Source organism: Otolemur garnettii, unplaced genomic scaffold, assembly GCF_000181295.1.
Source record: "Otolemur garnettii isolate 467f Iridium unplaced genomic scaffold, OtoGar3 scaffold00220, whole genome shotgun sequence".
Classification (NCBI taxonomy): Eukaryota; Metazoa; Chordata; class Mammalia; order Primates; family Galagidae; genus Otolemur; species Otolemur garnettii.
Genome location: NW_003852615.1, coordinates 1,533,210 through 1,540,415, shown reverse-complemented (window position 1 = coordinate 1,540,415; position 7,206 = coordinate 1,533,210). Strand labels below are relative to the sequence as shown.

The 7,206-nt window shown below is 38.8% G+C and overlaps 1 protein-coding gene and 1 pseudogene across 1 annotated transcript in view; one reads left to right on the top strand and one right to left on the bottom strand.

Moving 5' to 3' along the window:
* SENP7 (SUMO1/sentrin specific peptidase 7) overlaps window positions 1-7,206 on the bottom strand; it is a 142,337-nt gene that overhangs the window by 58,390 nt on the left and 76,741 nt on the right. The window lies entirely within an intron of this gene.
* On the top strand, window positions 4,101-5,199 carry LOC105888198 (annotated as a pseudogene).

The following is a 7,206-nucleotide window of genomic DNA, read 5'->3' as shown; positions in this document are numbered from 1 at the left end:
AAAAAAAAAAAAAAAGAACCATGATGTAAAGATTTAGCCTTCCCCTGTTAAGACTGATGATTAAAACAGTGATGTGTGTAATAAAACCAGAGCTAGCCCGGACCTAGTGGTCTTCCATCCTCATGCTTGGAGGTAGACAATCCCCCAGCCCAGCTTTAAAAAACTTTCTCTTTCTGTGTTGACTCTTCATTTTCCCTCATCCTCTGGTCTCTGCCAGTCACTGGGAGAGAACTCAAGGGGTAGTTTGGGGCTGGTCCCCAACAAGGATGTCTGCACTCCCACAGTTATTGCAGCATTATTCACAATAGCCAAGTTATGGAATCAACTTAAACATCCATTAGCAGATGAATGAATAATGAAAAAAATGTGGTATATGTATACACGTGTCTATATGACACACCCACACACAATGGAATACTACTATTCAGGCTTGTTTTTTTTTTAGACAGAGCCCCAAGCTGTCACCCTGGGTAGAGTGTTGTGGCATCACAGCTCACAGCAACCACCAACTCCTAGGCTCAAGCAATTCCTGCCTCTACCTCCCAAGTAGCGGGAGGTAGCAGGACCACAGGCACCCGCCTCAATGCCCAGCTATTTTTTGGTTGCAGAGGTCATTATTGTGTAGCGGCCCGGACTGGATTCGAACCTGCCAGCTCAGGTGTATGTGGCTGGTGCCTTAGCTGCTTAAGCCACAGGCGCCAAGCCAAGCTTTTTTGTTTTTGTTTTTGTTTTTTAAGCAGAATCGCACTTTGTCACCCTTGGTAGAGTGCTGTGGTGTCATAGATCATAGCAACCTCAAACTCTTGGGCTCAAGTGATTCTCTTGCCCCAGCCTCCCAAGTAGCTGGGACTACAGGCACCCACCACAATGCCCAGCTATTTTTAAAAATCAGGTCTCACTCTAGCTCAGGCTGGTCTCAAACCTGTGAGTTCAAGCAATCCACCTGCCTCAGTCTCCCAGAGTGCCAGGATTACAGTGCCATACTTAAAACGTGTTTGCATGGGAGCATTCTGGGTTTCCTCAGAATGAGCTCATTTATTTCTATTTTTTTAATGATACATAATATTTGTACATACTTATGGGATACATGTGATATTTTGTTACATGCATAGAATGTGTAATCATCAAGTCAGGGTATGTGGGCTACCCGTCACCTGAAATATTTATCATTCCTATGTGTTGGGAACATTTCAAGTCCTCTTTCCTATTTTGAAATATACAATACATTGTTTTTAACTATAGTCACCCTACTCTCCTATTTAGAATTTATTCCTTCTATCTAAATATATATTTGTAATCATTAACCAATCTCACTTTATCCCCACCCCATCCTATACCCACATACACACCACTCGCAGCCTCTGGTAACTATCATTCTACTCTGTAGCTCCATCAACTTTTTTGGCTCCCACAGATGAGAATGTACAATATTTATTGTTCTATGGCCTGACTTATTTTACTTAAGATAATGATATACAGTTCTAACGATGTTACTGCAAATGACAAGGTTTCATTCTTTCTTTTTACGGCCAAATAGTATTCCATTGTGTATATATATACATGTTTTTTTTATCCATTTATCTACTAATGGACATTTAAGTTGATTGTATGTCTTTGCTCTTGTTAATAGTGCTGCACTAATCATGATGGTGCAGATATCCTTTGATATACTGATTTTCTTTCTGCTGAATAAATACCTAGTAGTGGGAATGTCAGATCTTATGGTAGTTCTATTTTTATATTTTGTGAAAAATCTCCATACTCTTTTCCATAGTACCTGTACTAATTTACAGCCCCACCAGCAATCCCTGCATTCTTGCCAGTATCCGTGTATTTTTGTCTTTTTAATGATAGTCATTATTACTGGGGTAAGTTGCTATCTCATTGTGATTTTAATTTGCATTGCCCTGATTATTAGGATGCATGTTTTCACACACCTGTTGGCCATTTGTATGTCTTCTTTTAAGAAATGTCTATTCATGTCCTTTATCAACTTTTTTTTTTTTTTTGAGGCAGAGTCTCACTCTGCCCAAGCTAGAGTTCCATGGCATCCTAACTCACAACAACCTCAAACTCCTGGGCTCAAGCAATCCTCTTGCCTTAGCCTCCCCAGTAGCTGAGACTACAGGCATGCACTACCACACCCAACTATTTTTTTATTCTTTCTTTGTTTCTATTTTTAGTTGAGACAAGGTCTCACTCTTGCTCAGGCTGGTTTCCAACTCCTGAGCTCAAGCAATCCACCCACCTCGGTCTCCCAGAGTGTAAGGACTATTGGCATGAGCCACCACGCTTGGCCCTTTTTAATGGAATTGTTTGATTTTTTAATGTTGAGTTCCTTATATTTTTTGGATGTTTGTCCTTTGTCAGACAAGTAGTTTGGAAATATTTTCTTCCATTCAGCAGGGTGTCTCTTTATTCTCTTAATGAGAATGTTTCCTTTGCTGTACAGAAGCTTTCTTGTTAAATATAGTCCCATTTGTCTACTTTCATTTTTCTTGTCTAGGCTTTTGCAGTCTTAGCCACAAAATCTTTGCCTAATCCATGTAACAAAAACATTTCTACCACTTAGTATTTTGAAATAAAAATACATATATATATATATACACACACACACACATACATATATAAAGAAAATCTTTGCCTAAACCAATGTTCTCAACATTTCCCCTATGTTATCTTCTAATAATTTTATTGTTACAGGTCCTAGATTTAATTAAGTCTTTGCTTCATCTTGAGTATGTGGTGAGAGATAAGGGTATAGTTTCAACCTTCTGCATATGGACAGCCAGCTTTCCCAGCAACATTTATTGAAGAAGTATCCCTTTTCCAGTGTATGTTCTTTGCACTTTTGTTGGAAATCAGTTGGCACCAGGTGTGGCGGCTCAGGTCTGTAATCCTAGCACTCCAGGAGGCTAAGGCGGACAGATTGCCTGAGCTCACAAGTTCAAGCAAGACTCTGTCTCTACTAAAAATAGAAAAAACTAGTGGGCACTGTGGTGGCCACCTATAGTTCCAACTACTTGGGAGGCTGAGGCAAGGAGATTGCTTGACCCCAAGAGTTTGAGGTTGCTGTGAGCTATGATGCCACAGCAACAAAGTTAGACTCAGTCTTAAAAAAAAGAAAAGAAAAGAAAATCAGTTGGCTATAAATATGTGGATTTATTTCTGGGTTCTTAATCTGTTCTATTAGTCTATGTGTCTGTTTTTAATGCCAGTAGCATGCTGTTTTGTTTACTATAGCTTTGTAATATATTTTGAAGTCAGGTAGTGTGATGCTTCCAGTTTTCTCCTTTTTGCTCAGAATTTCTTTGCCTCTTTTTTGGTTTCATACAAATTTTAACATTAAGATAAACTTATTTTAAGGGAAGAAAAAAATTAAAGCTTAGCTTAAGGAGCTCAATATTCTTCTTTAAACCAAATGGTGATGCAGATGAGGCTTTATTAACTGCCTCAGGACCAGTGGTCTCAGGATCAGACACTGGCACTCTCAGAATAGAAGATTTAAGTAGCATCAACTGTAGCAAGAGTATGTAATGGTACTTTAGATATTAGCAGCAATAAGAGAGAAAACTTATGACTACCATTTAATAATTACCTACTATGTTTTCACTATTATTTTAGGAACTTATATAGGTCACCTCCTTTTTTTTTTTTTGAGAAGGAGCCTCAAGTTATACCCCTGGGTAGAGTGCCATGGCATCATGCTCACAGCAACCTCCAACTCCTGGGCTCAAGCAAGTCTCCTGCCTCAGCCTCCCAAGTAGCTGGGACTACAGGCGCCCACCACAACGCCTGGCCCTTTTTTGGTTGCAGCCATCATTGTTGTTTGGCGCCCAGGCTGGGGATTCGAACCCGCCACCTTAGGTGTATGTGGCTGGCGCCTTAGCCGCTTGAGCCACAGGCGCCAAGCCAGGTCACCTCCTTAAATCTACACACTAATCCTCTAAAGTATGCATTATTATTTCTGTTTTAAAGATAGGATAAGTAGGCTGAGTGATGCCATCATGCTCTGGCCAAACTTCTGCAGGTCATGTGGCTACACAAAGCTGGTGGAGGTAACCAAAGCCACATAATGTCTATAGTTTACATATCTGTCCATGCCAAATGGAGCATGGGGAAGGTATTGGGACAGCAATGCAAAAAACCTCTAAAGTGAATGTGACCCAGGCTTGTTCTGGATCCCTATTTATTGAAGGGGATTAACATCTTCCAATTACAGACCTTGAGAAGACAGCTGGTTAAAGTTCTTATTTGTCTGGAAAGTTGATCCAAGAAAACATGCTCACTCTAATCTCCTAGCCAAAAAGGAAACAAGCAGTCTATACAACTTGCAGTTTCAGCGTTAAACCTGCAAGCATACAACAAAATTTGCAGCATTCTGCTTCCAGAACATAAAGACTTAACCCCGACCTGGTTTTTAAGGGTCACAATAATGAGATTCTGCCCAACCCATCCAGTTCTGGGTACAAGTATTGCCTGCCTTACAACTTCCATTTAGTCAAGAAGTATTGCCAAAGATTCATGAAGATAAACATTACCCTTGTACTCCGGTGGAGACTTGGAACATGTAGGATAGAGAGTAGGACCGAGCTACCCACCTCTGGAGGTATGAAGGAGGCTATCCAGCCCTCACAGAAGTCATGAATAAACTAAGAGGAAATCAGGAATTTGTGGAATTCCACAAGGCAAGAAGCAATTGGAGGAAGCTTGGAGAGAAGTATGCTTCTCTCTAGGAAGAATCAGTTGCTATTGGAGTTCATATTCTGGAATGAGCCTGTCCCATGGTCAGGGCCTAATATATATGAACTCAGGTCTTATCAACTCCGACCAGGAACTATAACTGAATGGGGCATTTACTGGGCTCATACAATTTGCTTCAGACAGGACTGTAAAGAAGCAGTTGGAGGATCCTTCTCTCAGATTCAGCAGCTATATATGGTATATCATGTTTGGGCTTACAAGGATTTTCAGACCAGAGAAGATATACAGAATGCAGCATGACACAAACTTGGCTGGGAAGAATTGGTATATTATGCAGTCCCACTTATTCAGAAAACGGAATCCAGGATCATGATCCCATGAAGAACTCACTCCTCCAGTAAAGCTATAAAACTCTATGTACCTACATATATTTATGTGACAAGTATTTGTCATAAATTAATTTTAATTGTATATCAAATGAAAAGGAAAGACTGAGGTGTGAACTGCTGTACATAGCTTATGAGAGACCTCTTTTCTTTAAAATTTACATGATCACAAGAAAGGAACTATTACATTCTGACTGACTGCAACAGTGCTCTATAGTCCTCTTTGAGACGTCTCTCTGTTGAACATACCTTATGATACTCAGCTACTCCTTCCCATCCTCCAGAAGAGGATCCACATTAATTTCTGAATCACTTCTAGATAAGATTCCAACCACGAAAAAATATTAGCTATTTCTTTATAAAATGCAAATCTGTTTTATAACTAAGGTTCTTAAACAAATTTCTTATACTAGGAAGAAAAACAAATTTTGCTGTTTCTCTAGCCATTTTCTGAGTCTCAAACTAAGAACAAATTATGAATGTACTTAATACCTGAAAATGTTTTAATTCACTCTCATTTTTAATCAGTCAGCCTAGAAAATGGTGTGTTATTACCAAGCTGATAGCGGTGGGCAAACTACATTTAATCAGTCTTCACATATTGTATTGTGATGGCTCTGTGTGAAAGAGAAAAAATGGCTTGAACCTATGTATTATATTTGATTTTGAAATGAACACCTTGAATAGCACTAATTTTTATTTGTAATATTTTTCTATAACAAAACAAGTAGCACTAGGAAAAGAGGTTTTATTTTATAAACAATCATTTGTAACCTCAGATATTCTCTGGTTAATATTTTAGTTAAGTTAATAGCTGATTCTTCCAGGGTCACGTATGCAGGCTGGTGCATGTTGAGATTTATATTGGCATAAACTGCATAAACTTTGTCTAGCTCTGTTTGACTCAGTTTTTTAATATAGTGTGCCTATTTTGTGACTGTAATCATGTGAAAGCCCTGTTGAAATGAAAAATTATGTCTGCCCTACAAATTTATATGTAAAATAAAGTATGAATAAATCTCCTATCAAATACCAAAATAATAATAATAAAGATAGGATAAGTAACTTGCCAAAGGTTAAGTCAATATATTAACAATACAGCTAAGACCTTAAATGAGATGTCTAGCTCCAAAATTTATACTTATCTAATGCAAGAATCAAAGAAAATTGCCACCAAGGGAATGAATTTTCAAGGCCCATAACAAAACCACCTAGAAATGTCATTACTGTTTAGAAAGGACTTGAGGGAAAGCGAAAGTCCCAATGAATAGATTCTGGGAGCAGCCAGCACTTTTGCACCTATTATTATTAAACATTAGCCCCAGACTGGTAAAGAGCCTGAAATTTGACAGTTTCATAGAATCTTCACAATAGAGCTACTTTTCATAACAGCATGAATGTGTACTGATGTCTCAATTCCATGGCAATAATGTATCTTAAGTTTTTCTACAGAAAGTATCTTCAATAATAACATTTTCATTTATATAATATATTATTCCACAAAGAACTGTCACAAGTGAGATTTAAGAGAGATAATAGAACAATTTTGTGAGGTAGAAAGGGCATTCAAAATTACTTCTTTTTACAACTCTGGATATAAGGTTCAAGGTTTAATGACATGAGCATTAATCCAAAATGCACAAAATTCAATATGTATTGAGCAAATGGCTATAAATGCAAATGACACATGTTCCCTCTGCAGAAGCTCATGACCTAAGTAGAAGAGGGAGAAACAAACATCTATAGTACACAGTGGATAAATTTCTAATATCTTTAATTATACATTAACTTTAGTAACTGGATAATGCCATTGACATTCTCATTTTTCAAAAGAGACCTAACAGGCTCGGTGCCTGTGGCTCAAGTGACTAAGGCGCCAGCCACATACACCTAAGGTGGTAGGTTCGAATCCAGCCCAGGCCCACCAAACAACAATGATGGCTGCAACAAAAAAATAGCCAGACGTTGTGGTGGGCGCCGGTGGTCCCAGCTACTTGGGAGGCTGAGACAGGAGACTCACTGGAGCCCAGGAGTTGGAGGTTGCTGTGAGCTGTGATGACACAGCACTCTACCCAGGGGGATAGCTTGAGGCTCTGTCTCAAAAAAAAAAAAAGAG